The sequence below is a fragment of the Equus quagga genome, chromosome 4 (genome assembly GCF_021613505.1).
Source record: "Equus quagga isolate Etosha38 chromosome 4, UCLA_HA_Equagga_1.0, whole genome shotgun sequence".
Classification (NCBI taxonomy): Eukaryota; Metazoa; Chordata; class Mammalia; order Perissodactyla; family Equidae; genus Equus; species Equus quagga.
Window position 1 is genome coordinate 141,594,785 of NC_060270.1, and position 15,700 is coordinate 141,610,484.

Here is a 15,700-nt window from a genome sequence, read left to right on the forward strand (position 1 = left end):
GTCAACAGAAGGAAGTGGCAATTCTCTGAGGTCATCTATGTGACTAGCTCAAAGTCCCTCAACCAGCGAGGGTCAGAGCTGGATGCTGACCCCAGATTTCCATCCCCAGTCCCAAGCTCTTGCCACCACTGCACTGCCTGATGACCTTTGGATTTGGGACCTGCCTAAACAAATCCCAGGTCAACCCTGCTGACTCCTGGCAGCTCCGAGGGGCTTTTTGTGATTACTCAATTGGCTTGCGTGCCAATTCTGAGACCTGGGCCCACTGTGGCCAGAACCTCTGCAGTGACTCTCAACCTTGGCTGCACATTGCAGTCACCTGGGAAGCTTTACAAAAGTGTTGATGCCAGGGTCCCACCCCTAAAGATTTTGATTTAATTGGTCTTTAGTGCAACTTCAGGATAGAGATTTGTGTTGAACTTTTTATTGAAGTGTATTATCCATGTGGAAATGTGCACATACCCTAAGAATGCATCACAGTGAATTTTGACAAACTCAAGGTCCCTGTGTAGTCACCACCCAGCTCAAGAATCAGAACTTCCTGAGCAGCCCAGGAGCGGCATCGTGCTCCCCTCTCGTCTCTCCCTGACCCCAGCCTCTACCCTGACTTGTAACAGCGTAAATGGTTTGGGCATAGAGATTTCTAAAGCTCCCCAAATGCTTCCAATGTGCAGCCACCACTGAGAACCATTGTCTTACTGGCTGGAGGTAGAGAAGTAGAATGAACTAAACAAATGCAGAGATACAGGCAAACCCAAACGAAAGCAAATGAGAGGAAACCCAAGCTACAGTCGTGCCTCAGCCCGGGCTGCCGCCTCCATGTGCCACGTGCTAGTCTTATTTCACCTCAGCAAGTCAGCAAAGTTGAAAAAGGTTGTTTTTTTTAAACCAAGATCTCTCCTTTATAAACAACTTTTCTCAGTATTCACATGTGAGTGAAAGAACACATGCCATCCCAAGGGTTGCCACAATCACATTTTCAGATAATAAAAAGATGTATGAAGCACTTTCTGCATCCCCAGCCCCTTCCTGGATGCTTCGCGCATTATCCCGTTCGGTCCTCACACGCCCAGTAAACACAGGTTCTCTTATTTCCCCTGTTGACAGATGAGGAGACCGGGCGTGAAGAAGTGTGGTGACCTGCCCAAGGGCGCAGTGGGCCTGCCAGCGTCCTGAGCAGAGGTTCTCCCTGCCACATCTCCACGGTGCTTTTATCGTAAATGTCGACGCCAACCACCCTCTGCTATTCAACAGTGGACAGGCATCCAGGCCACACTGATTTCACTGTGTCACTCAACCGCGGAATGAGCTGGGACGGTGGTGGAGAAAAGTCACAGAATTATGTCTGTGAGCTGGAATGGACCTTGAGGATCATGTAGTCTTACTTCCTTCTTTTACAGAGGAGGAAATGGACCAAGAAAGAGGATTTTGGATGACTTCACAAGCTGAATGAGAGAAAATTAGAGAAAGTCCAAACACTCAGGGAGGAGGCCCAGTGAGACCCTCATGGGGCAGCGGGTCCTCTAACCCCAGATGCACCATTGGTGCCTGGCAATGTTACTGTTATTATTCAATTTGACATTCACAGCATATTCAATGTGAATGTTGTAATTTGTGTAATGATAAAAGTCTCCGTGTGGTGAGCTTCTAATCCACAGAGAAGTGACGATCACAGTTATCTCAGATGGAAACTGGTCCTTGCAGCTTTGCCTGAGTCTGTTCAGTTTGTTTGGATTTTGCGTCATACGGGATCAGCCTCCCGGCATGTTTATTCTGGCCACGGAGGGGTAGGGTGAGAGAGAAATTTCTTGGAGAAGTTTTCTTTGAAAACTTGGTGTCACACCTGCGAGTCTTGTTTCCTGAGCACTTCCAGGAAGCGAAACAAATCTCAGGAAATGTGACACTTGTTGCTTTTCCAAATTTCTCCTGTAAGATTATTTTGAAATTTCTTGGTACAGTAGCCCCCTCTTCTCCACGGTTTCACTTTCCATGGTTTCAGTTACCTATCGTCAACCAAGGTTTGAAAATATTAAATGGAAAATTCCAGAAATAAACAATTCATAAGTTTTAAATTGTGTGCCGTTCTGAGTAGCATGATGAAATCTCAGGCCATTTTGCTCCATCCTGACTGGGACCTGAATCATCCTTTGTCCAGTGGATCCATGCTGTAGACGCCACTGGCCTCTTGATCACTTAGTAGCCGTCTCAGTTATCAGATCGACTGTGGTGGTATCGCACTGCTTGTGTTCAAGTCCCTCTTATTTTTCCTAATAAGGCCCCATGTATATGTGAATAGGAAAAACATAGTACATACAATGTCGGTATTGTCCGTGGTTTCAGGCATCCACTCGGGGTCTTAGAACACGTCCCCGTGGGTGAGGGCGACCACCATCTTGCTAATTTTCCATGGTTTTAGATCTCTCCCACTCCCCTACCTCTGCAGGGGTCTATCTTCCAGCTCCTCACATCCTTTCACGCAGCTTTGTTCAGTTTCCCTGGTCTTCTGGTAGGAAACTCTTGTAGTCAGAGTGTTTGATCTGTTGCTCTCTAATTTTTTTTCAGAGCAATTTTCTCAATATAAATTACACCCTCAATTACTTTTCTCTTCCTAGAGCAGTGAACCACATTCTGAAGAGCCTTCAGGGTGGGGGCAGCTAGATACGAAACTGGGAGGTTGGAGCCAGTGCCGGCTTGTCAGCCTCATCCTCTGTTTCCCCCACTGCAGCAGTCACAGTGCAGACTTGCGCAGAGGCCACCAGCATGGAAGGGCCCTCAGTGCCCATTCCTGCCATGTGCACGTGCTCTGGGACCTGTGTGAAGAAGGGACCGTGCTTAGAGCATTGGCCTCTGCTTGGAGGCAAGAAGAAACCTAGCTTAGTTTAGGATGGCTTTATGTTTGGCAGCTGTGGTAGACTGCATTCATGCCCCAAACCTCAACCCTCATTATCACTACCCTCTGCCGTGTGACTTTACGATTCTTCTGGTCAAGAGATGAGCATCTTTCCCAACTCGCTGCTTCTGACCACGACACTTGCTTTGCCAACAAGACATTAGCAGGTGTGATACAAGCAGAGGCCTGAAAGTGCACCTGCTCTCTTGCGTCTTCACTGCTTCCATGAGAAGAACACGCCTGGGTTGGCCCACTGGTCCTAGAAGGGGATGTGAGGTATGTGGGGCAGAGCCACCCTGAGGAAGCTGCCCCAGCCCAGCCCCAAACAGAGCCACCCACTGACCCAGACTCGTGAACAGACCCAGCCAAGGTCAGCAGTCTGCCCTCCAGCCTTCGGTGAACGGCAGATGCCTGAGCTGCAGCAGGAAGTGACTGCTGTTTGAAGCCTCTGAATTTTGAGGTGGTTTGCTCCCCAGCCTCAGAGACTATTGTGCTGATGATATGAATAACTGGAAACAAAAGCGCTTTGCAAATGTAAAGCTGTGGGGAGTGAGCATAAGGGAGTGGGCTGCTGAACAAGCTTGGACCAGGAACCTGAAGACCTGAGTTCAAATCCACTCGTGCCCCCAATTCACACTGTAAACTTGGGCAGAGAATTCAAGTTTTCTGGGTCTTACCATAAAATTACAGAGCCGGCTGCAGACTCAAAACCAGGAGAGCTTGAGACAATGTTGGAAAATCAATATGAGTCCTAGAACTTCATTGGCAGAGAGAAAAGAAGGGCATGGGGAAGGTGGAAGAGAGGTCAGAGGACATTTTATTTGCGTATAAATAGAATGTTATACCCAAATAAAGGGACAGATCCACTAACTTGAGAATTGAATGATTTTGAAGAATACATTTGATCCAAGGCTGAGAGAGACTTGGATATCGGTCCAGAGACCAAAGATGCTGTCCTTCAAGTGTCGGGTGCACTAATGATACGGGAGAGAGACCATGATGATGGCTCATAGAAGGTACTTTCCTGACAGCTCTTCACTTGGAATAAAACAAAGCTGGGGACGATTGTGAAGTCCTCAGTCAGATAGAGACAACTTTAACTTTTCTTGGTTGTGTATCTCCTGACCGTGGACAAGTTAACTGTCCTACGGACAAGTGGATGAAACGTGGTTCATTCATTCGTTTTGCATTGGTTACATGGTACATTCGAGAAATTGATTTGGACACCGGAATGAAAAGGTGCCGAAAACATGGTCCCTGAGCGGCCTATAAGTGAGGCTAGACGGACTTTTCATATGCTGTTGTTCATGTGAAAACAGCTAATAATACTAGATTCTTTTGCAGAGGGGAAAATAACAGTTCAGAGAGATTGTCTTGTCCAAAGTTACACAGCTTATAAGAGAAAGATGAAAAATTAGGCATTTTGACTCAAAAATCTGTGTTGTTTCCACTGAACTATGCTGAATCCTTCTGCTAGTTGTTTGTTTTATTCACAACAATGTTATTTTTGCACATTGTTCTAGGACTACACCCCTGTGTGAAGCACAGCCACGTGCCTGGGTCCTTCTGTTGTTCTGTGGAGAAGCTGTGTGATCTATACGTAAAGGATCAAGTTCTCAGTTTCTAGGGAAGTCGGTTTCTCTACTGAATAGGGACAAAGCTTAAATGTACGAAAATAAGGGAACGGTTTAATCAAGTGCGGTTCTTCTGCTCAATGGAATACTTTTTTATTAATATTTTCATTAAAGAGGGGGTTACTCCCTAAATAATCCATTAGAAAACTACTAGACATAATCATCTACCCCCAAGTTGCAGGTACAAAATCAACTTACAAAAATCCGTTGCATTTCTATACTCTAATAAACTAACAGAAGGAGAATTCAAGGACACAATCCCATTTACCATTGCAACAAAAAAAATAAAATATCTAGGAATAAATTTAACCAAGGAGGTGAAAGACCTATACAATGAAAACTTTAAGACATTATTGAGAGAAATCAATGATGACATAAAGAAATAGAAAGATATTCCATGCCCATGGATTGGAAGAATAAACATAATTAAAATGTCCATACTACCTAAAGCAATCAACAGATTCAACGCAATCCCAATCAGAATCCCAATCAGAATCCCAATGACATTCTTCACAGAAACAGAACAAAGAATCCTAAAATTCATATGAGTCCACAAAAGACCCTGAATAGCTAAAGCATCCTGAGAAAAAGAACAAAGCTGGAGGCATCACAATCCCTGGCTTCAAAATATACTACAAAGCTACAGTAATCAAAACAGCATGGTACTGGTACAAAAACAGACACACAGATCAACAGAACAGAACTGAAAGCCCAGAAATAAAACCACACATCTACGGACAGCTAATTTTCAACAAAGGAGCCAAGAACATACAATGGAGAAAGGAAAGTCTCTTCAACAAACGGTGTTGGGAAAACTGGACAGCCACATGCAAAAGAATGAAAGTAGACCATTATCTTTTGCTGTATACAAAAATTAACTCAAAATGGATCAAAGACTTGAAGGTAAGATGTGAAACCATAAAATTTCTGGAAGAAAATATCGTCAGTACACTCTTTGACGTTGGTCTTAGAAGGATCTTTTTGAATACCATATCTACTTGGACAAGGGAAACAGAAAAAATAAACAAATGAGACTTCAACAGACTAAAGAGCTTCTGGAAGGCAAAGGAAACCAAAAACAAAATGAAAAGACAACCCACCAATAGGGAGAAAATATTTGCAAATCATATATCCGACAAAGGATTAATCCTCAAAATATATAAAGAGCTCATACAACTCAACCACAAAAAAACAAAAAACTGATCAAAAAATGGACAGAGAATACCAACAGACATTTTTCCAAAGAAGATATACAGATGGCCAACAGGCACATGAAAAGATGTTCAACATCACTAATCATCAGGGAAATGCAAATCAAAAGTACACTGAGATATCACCTCACACCCGTTAGAATGGGTATAATCGCTAAGACTAAAAATAGCAAATTTTGGAGAGGGCGTGGAGAAAAGGGGACCCTCATACACTGCCAGTGGGAATGCAAACTTGTCCAGCCACTATGGAAAACAGTATAGAGATTCCTCAAAAAAATCAAAAATAGAAATATCATATGACCCAGCTATCCCACTACTGGGTATTTATCCAAAGAACTTGAAGTCAACAATTCAAAGGGACTTATGCACCCCCACATTCACTGTTGCATTATTCACAATAGGCAAGAAGTGGAAGCAACCCAAGTGCCCATCAACTGATGAATGGATAGAGAAGATGTGGTATATATACACAGTGGAATACTACTCAGCCATAAAAAAGACAAACTCGTCCCATTTGCAACAACATGGATGGACCTTGAGGGTATATGTTAAGTGAAATAAGCCAGACAGAGAATGACAAATACCATATTATTTCACTCATATGTGAAAGATAAACCAACGCATGGACAAAGAGAACATATTAGTTGTTACCAGAGGGGAAGGGGGCTGAGGGTGGGCATAAGGGGTAAAGGGGCACATTTATATGGTGAATGACAATAATGTACAACTGAAATTTCACAATATTAGAAACTATTATGATCTCAATAAAAAATTTAATGACTGAGCTGGTGAGGATAAGAAGAAACAGATAAACAGGCATTCTCACATACTGCTGGTGGTAGTATAAATTTAAACCACTTTTATGGGGGGCAATTCGACAACATATTAAATTTACAAACGCATATACCTTGTGACTCAGCAATTCTGTGTATGGGAATTTATCCCACTGATATCTCACCTTTATGCAAAAAAGGCATGCCCAAGGTTGCTCACTGTGCATTATGCGTATTAACAAAAGACTGGAAACAAATGAAATGTCCACCGAAAGGGGACTGATTAAAGAAATTATGGTCCCATCTCACCCCATAAAAAGAATAAAGGTTTTTGTGAGTTAACTGATACAGAATAATTTTAAGAGCTATTGTGGAGTAAATGAAACATGTTGTACAACAGTGGCTAAAGTAAGCAACTATTTGTGTGAAAACAGGGGCATGTGTGTGTGTATAACTTGTAACTTGTGCTTACAGCTGTGTAGCACATCTCTGAAAACCCACCCAAGAAATGGTGACCTTGGTTTTCTCCGAGAAGGAGAAAAGAGCAGTGGGACAGAGACTTTTCTCCATAAACCCTTTGGTATATCTTGGATTTTTTTTTTTTTTAAAGATTTTATTTTTTTCCTTTTTTCTCCCCAAAGCCCCCCGGTACATAGTTGTGTATTCTTCGTTGTGGGTTCTTCTAGTTGTGGCATGTGGGACGCCGCCTCAGCGTGGTCTGATGAGCAGTGCCATGTCCGCGCCCAGGATTCGAACCAACGAAACACTGGGCCGCCTGCAGCGGAGTGCACTAACTTAACCACTCGGCCACGGGGCCAGCCCCCTGGTATATCTTGGATTTTAAGCAATGTAAATATGTTATTCTTTTCAAAAACAGTTAATTAATTAAAATTTTAGAGGCCGGTCCAGTGGCGTAGTGGTTAAGTTCGTGCACTCCGCCTCAGTGGCCCAGGGTTAGCAGGTTCGGATCCTGAGCATGACCTACACACTACTCATCAAGCCATGCTGAGACAGCATCCCACATGCAAAATAGAGGAAGATTGGCACAGATGTTAGCTCAACGACAGTCTTCCTCAAGCAAAAAGAGGAAGATTGGCAACAGATCAGGGCCAATCTTCCTCACCAAAAGAAAAAAAGTTTTTTAATTAAATAAATGGCTACAGTAAACCAGCAAATCAGTCTCTATCTAAAATTACCTACTAGTCAAAATGCTTGAAAACATATTCAACATTAAATTTATAAGAACTTGAGATCAGTAATAAATAAGGATATAAAACCAAAAAAAGGGGGGCGTACTGAAATAGCATACAACTGTTTAGAATCAAGCAGCCAGTGCGTGTGCGCGTGTGAAGAGTCCCTGCTCTGTTGTGACAGCACGGCGGTCTCATGACAGGACCATCATGCACGGCCCCCTGAGCATCTGCCCGCTTCAGACTGAATCCTGGGACGCCTCCCTCCAGCCCGGCGCAGGAGACACTGGGACGGAGGGTACAGGATGGGGAAGTCACTACTTCCCTTCTGAATAGTTGTGGGTTTACAAGCAGGTTAGTGCTTATGATGAAAAGATTCTTCAAGGCATTCGGTACATCCCAGAGAAGGAGGCCCACACGGCCTTCCTCAGGCCAAGCCTGCACAGAAAACAGACGCAAGTGCTGGTTAGGGAAGTGGAGGCAGGGAGAGTGGAGCTCAGTGCCTTCCCGGATCCGCAGGCCGCTCCCCGACGCTGACTCTGCAGCAGTCTGGTGCGCCGAAGAGCTGGGGCTTATTCTGGAGCAAGTTGCTTCTGTCTGAGGCTTCACCTTTCTCGCCTGTAAAGCAGGATGCTGTGATAACGTGAAGTGAGATGCGGAAAGCGCCCCTTTGCCCATGGCGTGGCAGCTGCGGGCCTCCGGATTCCGGCTGCTGTTGTCATTACCTCCTGACTCTACCTCGTGCTTCTCCCCGGCTCCAGTCGCTCACCTACTTGACCTCTCCTAGAGTGTGCACCCCTTGAAGGCAGGTTTTTAAAGTGCTTTTAATTATTTTTCTCCCCTGCTGACAAAAATAGTACATTCTTGCGGGGCGGGGGGACTAAAACTCTGTCTTTATCTCAATCCCTAAAGATAATCATTGTGGATCGTGGTTTCTGTCGACTCCTCTGAAACAGGGGTTGGGCCCACTCTGAGGCCCCTGTCTGTAAGGGGCCAATAGTAAATATTGTGGGCTTTGTGGCCACGGGGTCTCTGTCACAACTACTCAGCTTTGTCCTTAGGGCAGGGAAGCAGCCCTGGAGGACGCCCACACGGACGCGGGTGGCAGTGTTCCAGTAACACTTTGTTCACCAAAACAGGTTGCAGCCGGACTTGGCCCTGGGACCGACCTGTGCCGCCCCTGATGTAGAAGAGTGCTTGCTGTTTAGTTGAAGTATAATGTGAACCACATATGTGATTTTATGTTTTCTTATACTAAAAACAACAGTTTCTTAAAAAAGTAAAATCAATTTCAATAATGTTTTATTTAATCCAATAAATCTGAAATGTTATCATTTCAACACACAATCAAAATAAAGTTTTTGAAATATTTTACATTCTTGTTTTCACACTGTCTTCGAAATTCGCTGTGACTTCTGTACTTACAGACTTCTCAGTTCGGACCAGCCGCAGTTCAGCTGTTCAGGAGCCACGTGTGGCTAGTAGACCCATGCTGGACACAGGGGCGCATGCTGAACAGCTCAGCTGTCAAATCTGGATAGACTTTGTAGCCATATAATTACATAAATTTAAAAAACAAAAGTAGTATAATATATGTGCTTTTTCACTGAATAATCTTTCTTGGCCATCTTTCCTTATCATTCCATCAAGATCAGCCCTTTTTTTGGACAATTACAGTATTCCACTGTTTCGATTTATCATAGTCTACGTTATCAGTCCCCTATTGGTGGACATTTGTATTTTTCCTAATTTTAAATATTTTAAATTATTTAAAGCAGGTCAGGGATTGTCCTTTTACATATAAGTGTTGGCACCTATGGGTGAATATTTCCAGAATAGATTCTTGGGAGTGGAATTGCTGAGTCAAAGGCTGTGATGACTGTAAATAGTAAGTTTTTCTTGGTATTCCAGCATGCTGGCTCTCAACGGATAATTGTTAAATGAATGCATAAATAAAAGTCTGACACCGTGAAAGAGAGAGAGAGAAATAATGCAGATTAAAGCAGGGACAGTTGACTGCACGTGAAGGAGACACATGTTGAAACACCTACGTCGGTAGTGGAAGGTATTTTTTTCAGTGTTCAGTTAAACTCCTCCGGGCTGAGGCAGGTTCCGATCCTCTCCGTGTCCCCGTGTCCCGGGTCTCGGGCTGGGACGTCTGTGTTACCTGGGGAAGTTGTTCTCCACATTCGAAGGCCCAGGTGAGGCGCAGTCTCCCCTGGTGTGGGCAGTTTCTGGTTGCAGGTGGGGCGTAATGAGAGGTGTTGCCTCCCCCAGGGGCGCTGGGAAGACCCCCGCTCTTTGGGCATCAGACAGCTCCCGGGGTTCTGGAGCCCCGTCCGTGGAGGTCTCTGACACCAAACCCGCTGCTCTTCTTTCTCCCCCATCCCCACCGTGGCAAACAAGCTTCCACTCTCTGAAGGGCAAGTCCAGGAATGGAAATCCGACTGTGAAAATCTGAATTGATCTTGAGATCTTTCCTGTCGCTCCACCGCCTGTCCTTCAGCCCAGCACCTCTGGTCACGCTCTCACCTGCCTGCTCTGCTCTGGCCGGCCTCCCACCCCACATCCTCCCTCTTCTCTAGTCCACCCACCCTCCTCACCAGCTCTGTCCTGAAACCTGGCTTTCCCATAGCCCTCTGGAAGGCAGGGCCTGGCTGCCTCTCCTGGGACACAGTCGGCACTTAACGGGTGTCAGCTGAGTGAGAGGACAAAACAATCACCAGACTTTCCAGCTTGCCATCGCTGGCTGCCCACAGGGACTAACTCAGTGGACAAGCATGGATCAAGGGCCAGCCATGTGCCAGGCGCCCTGTCAGGTGAAGGAGAGAGACAGGGCGTCTAAGTTCACGGATGGTGATCTCAGGTCCTTTTCTGATCACATCTCACACTTCACAGCTCCCCAACACCCCTGGATCATTCTGTGCTGTTTTTCACTCAAATACTTATTCGAGCACCTGCTATGTGCTAGCATCATGCTAAATATGGCTGTCTAATTTAGTCCTCACAAGAACCTTCCAAGGAAGGTAATACCGGCCCTCTATTACACACGGGGAATGTAAGATTAGGTGACTGGCCCAAATCCACGCCTGCCCATTAGTGAGCGGGGCCAGTGTCCCACCCCAGGCCTGCTTTGCTCATGCCCACACCCTGTTCATCCTGGAGCTCAGTGGCCAGGCAAGGAAGCAGGTGACTCTTCAGGGACAAGGGCAGAGCCTCCCAGATCAGGCAACCCCAGGAGCCCAGCGGGAAATCTCTGCGTGTGGCTGCAGGGCTGTCCCATTTGGCTGGGGAACTAAGAAGAAGGATAGTGAGAGATGAGCCTGGAGGGAGCTGACCGCCGAGTCCCTTGAACTGCTTTCCTCTGGGTCCCTGATCTGTTCCTCGCACAATCACTGTGACTTGCCATGACAGACTTCTCTGTCTGCATTACCTGGCTGGTTTGCACATGCTCCTGAAGGGCCCGGGTGAGAAGCTTGTCCCAGCTGCCATGGCTAGCGCTGGGCTGAGACTCGAATCTAGAGGACCCAGCTTAGTTTCCAGGGTACAGTGAGTTTTAGTTTTTGAAACAGAGCAAAGGTCGGTGGTGTTACAGCTCCTCGGTGCTGCATCAGAGGATGCAGCGTGTCTACAGACGGACTCCGCAGCGTGTGTACAGAGGCGGCTGCGGCCCCGCCATCGGCCTCGCCTCATTTTCAAGCCCTGCGTCTCCACCTCCCTCCTGCTCCTGAGCCTCTCACAGCTGCCAACTCTCTCCCTCCCAAGGCCGTGCCTGCGGAGCAAGGAAAGAAAAACAAGAGGAAGTCGTTTGGACAAAATAAGAGCTCATAGATCCAGGCAAAATTATTGTAATCAGAACCACAGATGGTCCTCTGGCCAGGAGGGGAAGTTCTGTCAAATAACAAAGCTCACATTCTTCTTTTTCTCCCCAGTTCTGCTTTTAGCATGTACTTCTCTGCCCTGACCATGTTTAAAATCTTGCCAGAGGCAGGGACACAGAGGGAAAACATTCCTGCCTATAAACACAGGGAAAAGCTTCATGGAAGAGACGGGATTCTGAGACATATTGGGATTGGCAGCAGGAAAATCCAGCGCTCTGGAAACGACAACCCCAGCGTTAGGTCCCTTGGGAGACGCACCTCCTGCTCGGCCTGAGTGTTGCCTCAGCCTCTTTTCTCCCAGCTTGAAGCCACAGGAAGGACAGTTCATTCATTTACTCAGTAGTCAGTGGACCCTCACTATTTACAGGGGACTTGAAGAGATCCCAATGACCTCCAGGCAGCAGGGAAGACAAACCTGCGCAGGAGTGACTGTGGGGCCACGTGGATGGTGAACGCAACCCCAGGGGACCTCTCAGCCTCGGTTCTGCTGCTCTCCGCCTGGCATCCAGGCTGAAGTCTCCGGCAAAACCCCACTTAAGTGCATCCCTGTCCCCTCCCCATCCTTCACATGGCACCCACTTCACCCTCCGGAGAAGTCTGGGCCTGGACCCCCGTCCTGCTGGATGTGGAGGAAGCAGGACCAGTGCAGAGGACAGGAGGCTGGCCCTGGTTGACAGTGAGCTGTGCCTACACAGAGCTGACCTGCCGGATCCAGACCAGTCACTCTCTCCCCCGCCCCCAGCCACGTCCAGAGCGCGCAACAGTGCCATCTCTTCTTCTCACGGTCAGTGATGGGGATGCTGGCCACATGGTCCCACCTCACAGTCGGGGAGGTCCGATAATGACCCACCCACATTCGAGGTGTGTCTACCTGGAAACTCGGCTCCTGCTCCATCTCCTTAGCGTTGCTGTTCCTCTTCTTCAGATGAGGAAACTGGGACCCCAAGTGAATCGCCCAGAGACAAAGAGCTGGTTTGAGGCTGAGATCTTGCAAGCTGCAGTCCCTGGCATCTTCTGCTCTCAAATGTGGCATCTCCTCCTTCCAGCTGGACTCGTTGGCCCAGCTCCGTTTCGTCCTGGCAGTGGGTCAGGAGGCCCTGAGTAAGAACGCAGAAAACCATCAACTTTAATCCAGCAATTCCACTCCTAGATATTTGCCCAAGAGAGAGAGACCATATGCCCTCAAGACGTGGACATGATTGTTTTTTGCATCTTTATTCATAATAATCAAAAACTGAAAACAGCCCAGGTGTCCATGGGCAGATGACTACATAAAGTGCGGAAGGTCCCTGCAAGGAATATTACTCGTTAATAAGAAGGGACAAGCTACTGATAAATGTAACAACATGGATGAGTCTCACAGACATTGTGCTGAGCGCAAGAAGCCAGATAGGAATACCTACTGTATGAGTCTGCTTTTATGAAGTTCTTGAGCAGGCAAAACGAGAAATCCGATCAGCGTTTGCTGCAGGGACTGGCAGACGGGGCTGGGAGGAGTGTGGGGGAGGGGAGTAACTGGCAAGGGGCAGGAGAGGCCATTCCGGGGGATGAGAGTGTCCTGTGTCTTGATGGGGTTGCGGATTACAGGCAGGTGTGCATTTGCTACAACCGATCAATCTGTATACTTAGGAGCTGTGCACCCCAATAATGTAAGTTGTATCCAAGTTTTAAAAATAGAAAAAAACGGTAGTGCATGACTGTTGCAAAACTTTATAAAGAAGTAATGAAGTTAGCAAAATTATTATTTTCCTATATCCTAATGTCATACCTCTGAGCTGACTGTTGTGCGTGCGTTATTTCATGCAGTAACCTTCCAGACAGTCTTCCTAGGTGCGGACTTCCTCATAATTGGCTCCTCGTCCACTGGCTGTCACCTGCTCGGGACCACTTGGAGAGCTAACGGAAGGCTTTCGCGCCTGGCAACAACAGTGAAGTGGCCACTGCTGAGCGTCAACCAGTCCCTGTTTTCATGTCAAATATTGACTGTTTTTCCATGTTCAACTGCTTGGGAAGATTCTGTGGGTACCACTAAGGGGTAACAGAATACTCGGGTGACGCCATATTTTTCTGAATGGTTTTCTCTTAAAGAAGCCGCATCCCCTCACCCTCCTCCTCGCGGGGCCTGTCTCCTCATCCTTGCCCCTCTCTTCTTGACGTCTAAGGTGATGCTGCTTAATCCCCATTGCCTTTTTTCCATCTCAACTGTGCACAACGCTTCATCCTCATAGGCTTGAGCCCTCCTGAGGTGTGTGGAGAGTGTTGACCTCTCGCAGGCTAGATCAGTGGTTCCTCAGGAGTGAGGTCCCTTCTTAAAGTCCCAACGCCCCAAAGACATTCCCCATGCCACTTTTAATGTCTATTGAACAAGAAAATACATGGAAAGGAAAAGCTCCTATTAATTAAATGTAATGTCTTTAAATGGATTTGCATTTTATTAGCTATGACAGTATCTACATGCATTAAAATAGTAACAGCAGCCGCTATTAATTGTGTACTTGTCATGAGCCAGCTGTTTTGCTAAGTGTCCACATGCATTATCTGTAATCCATCCCACAGCCCCACAGAGTGGAAACCATTGTCATTCTCTTTGTATAGAGGAGTAAACTGAGGCGCAGAGAAGTTCACCAACCTGCCCAAGCTCATGCTGAGGGGAGGCGGTGGCCTGAGCACTCAGTCTGACGGGCATGAAGGGTTTAGTGCCACTCCGTCCATCTTGCCTCCTTTCTTTACTTACTCTGTGGACGTTTGGGAGCCTGTGAAGCCTCCAGCCCCGACTTAACTCGGCCTCATGGGAATCTGAGGCCACCCGGAGGGAGTCACTCACCTGGGCGCTGAGCGCTCCGCTTGGAGTTCACCAGCACAGGACCCTCCTAAATCCAGCCTCCTGCTTTTCATATCTCAGCCCCTGGGCTCCCAGTGCTTGAGTTCGCCTCTGCCGGTCTGGCTGGTCCCAGTGGCCCCAGAGGCCAAGGGGTTAACAGTTGAGGACCTGTTTGCAGATCATTAGAACAATAATCACCTTGCTCAGTAACCTGATCCACCTCGAGAGGAGGTCTGGATTTTAGCAAACACTCTAAGGGGCCTGGTGTAGAGTGGAGGGGAGGAGCAGGTTTGCCTAAACTGCATTTCTCACCGGCAATGGGAATTGTGTGGTGGTCAAGCCAGGCCCAAGGGCAGACTCCCGAGCCCAGGTGGCCAGGCTCACACTTGTCCGGCTGCTTCTTTCCCTACCAGCCCCCACACAGCTGCTTTCCCCGGCCCGCCAGGGGAGAGCCAGTAACTGTCTATCCGGCATCCACTTGACCAAGGACGTCCCGGATCTTCACCGTGTGCTCGATGCACCGTCTTCTTTCATCTGCACCACTAAGCGCTGTTGCTAGAGTAACTCCCACTTCACAGGCGAGAGAGACAGATGTGGAGACAGCTGCGTAGGAGCCCGCGCTGATGTCCAACTTTTAGGAATCTGGCAAGCCAGTGGTTAAATTCGGCCATTATTAAAAATTAAATAAACTTATAATTAAGTAAATTATATTAAAAACAATAAATAATCAATACTCAAAATTCACCAATCATCTTTTACATTCCACTAGTACCCATGCCTTGGAGGTTGCGTCCACAGCATTGCATCTGCTGTGTCACAGTGTCCACTGCACTCCATTTTGTATCACCATGTTGCAGCTTGAAATCCACTGTGGTGGGGTATTTGCACCACAGAAATGGGCCAAAGTACAGATCAGGGCTTGTGTTTTTCCCCCAAGAGCCGGTTGTTAGACATTTGCCCGTACCGCTGTGCTGGGAGAGGTCACTCACTCGGCAAGGTCACAGGCTCGTGGTGGAGCTGAGCACGGAGTGCGACTCCAGAGAGCTCACCACACTCCTCTGCCTCCTAAAGGGCCCAACAGGTTAACTGCCAGGAAATAAAGAGCTGAAGGAGGGTTAATGATTAAGGATTAGAAGAGACTTACAGACACATCACGCAATCACAGTATGTACACCTTATTTGGGTTCTGGTTAAAATAAAACAAAAAGGGGCCATCCCCATGCACGAGCGGTTAAGTTCATGTGCTCCGCTTTGGTGGCCTGGGGTTCAGTGGGTCAGATCTCGGGTGTGGACCTACACA

At 47.1% G+C, this 15,700-nt stretch overlaps 1 long non-coding RNA gene across 4 annotated transcripts; it reads right to left on the reverse strand.

The window, feature by feature from the left end:
- Positions 1-10,296: 10,296 nt before the first annotated feature.
- On the reverse strand, positions 10,297-15,435 carry LOC124238335 (uncharacterized). Of its 4 annotated transcripts, none has more exons than XR_006888290.1 (5): positions 15,365-15,435; positions 14,404-15,042; positions 13,348-13,495; positions 12,451-12,676; positions 10,297-11,470 (listed from the first exon to the last, which is right to left on the reverse strand). It is a non-coding gene; the product is annotated as an uncharacterized LOC124238335 (long non-coding RNA). The 4 variants fall into 4 exon arrangements; XR_006888291.1 differs by having other exon boundaries at positions 14,404-14,568; positions 14,906-15,429; XR_006888289.1 differs by having other exon boundaries at positions 14,404-14,568; positions 14,713-15,429.
- Positions 15,436-15,700: the final 265 nt, after the last annotated feature.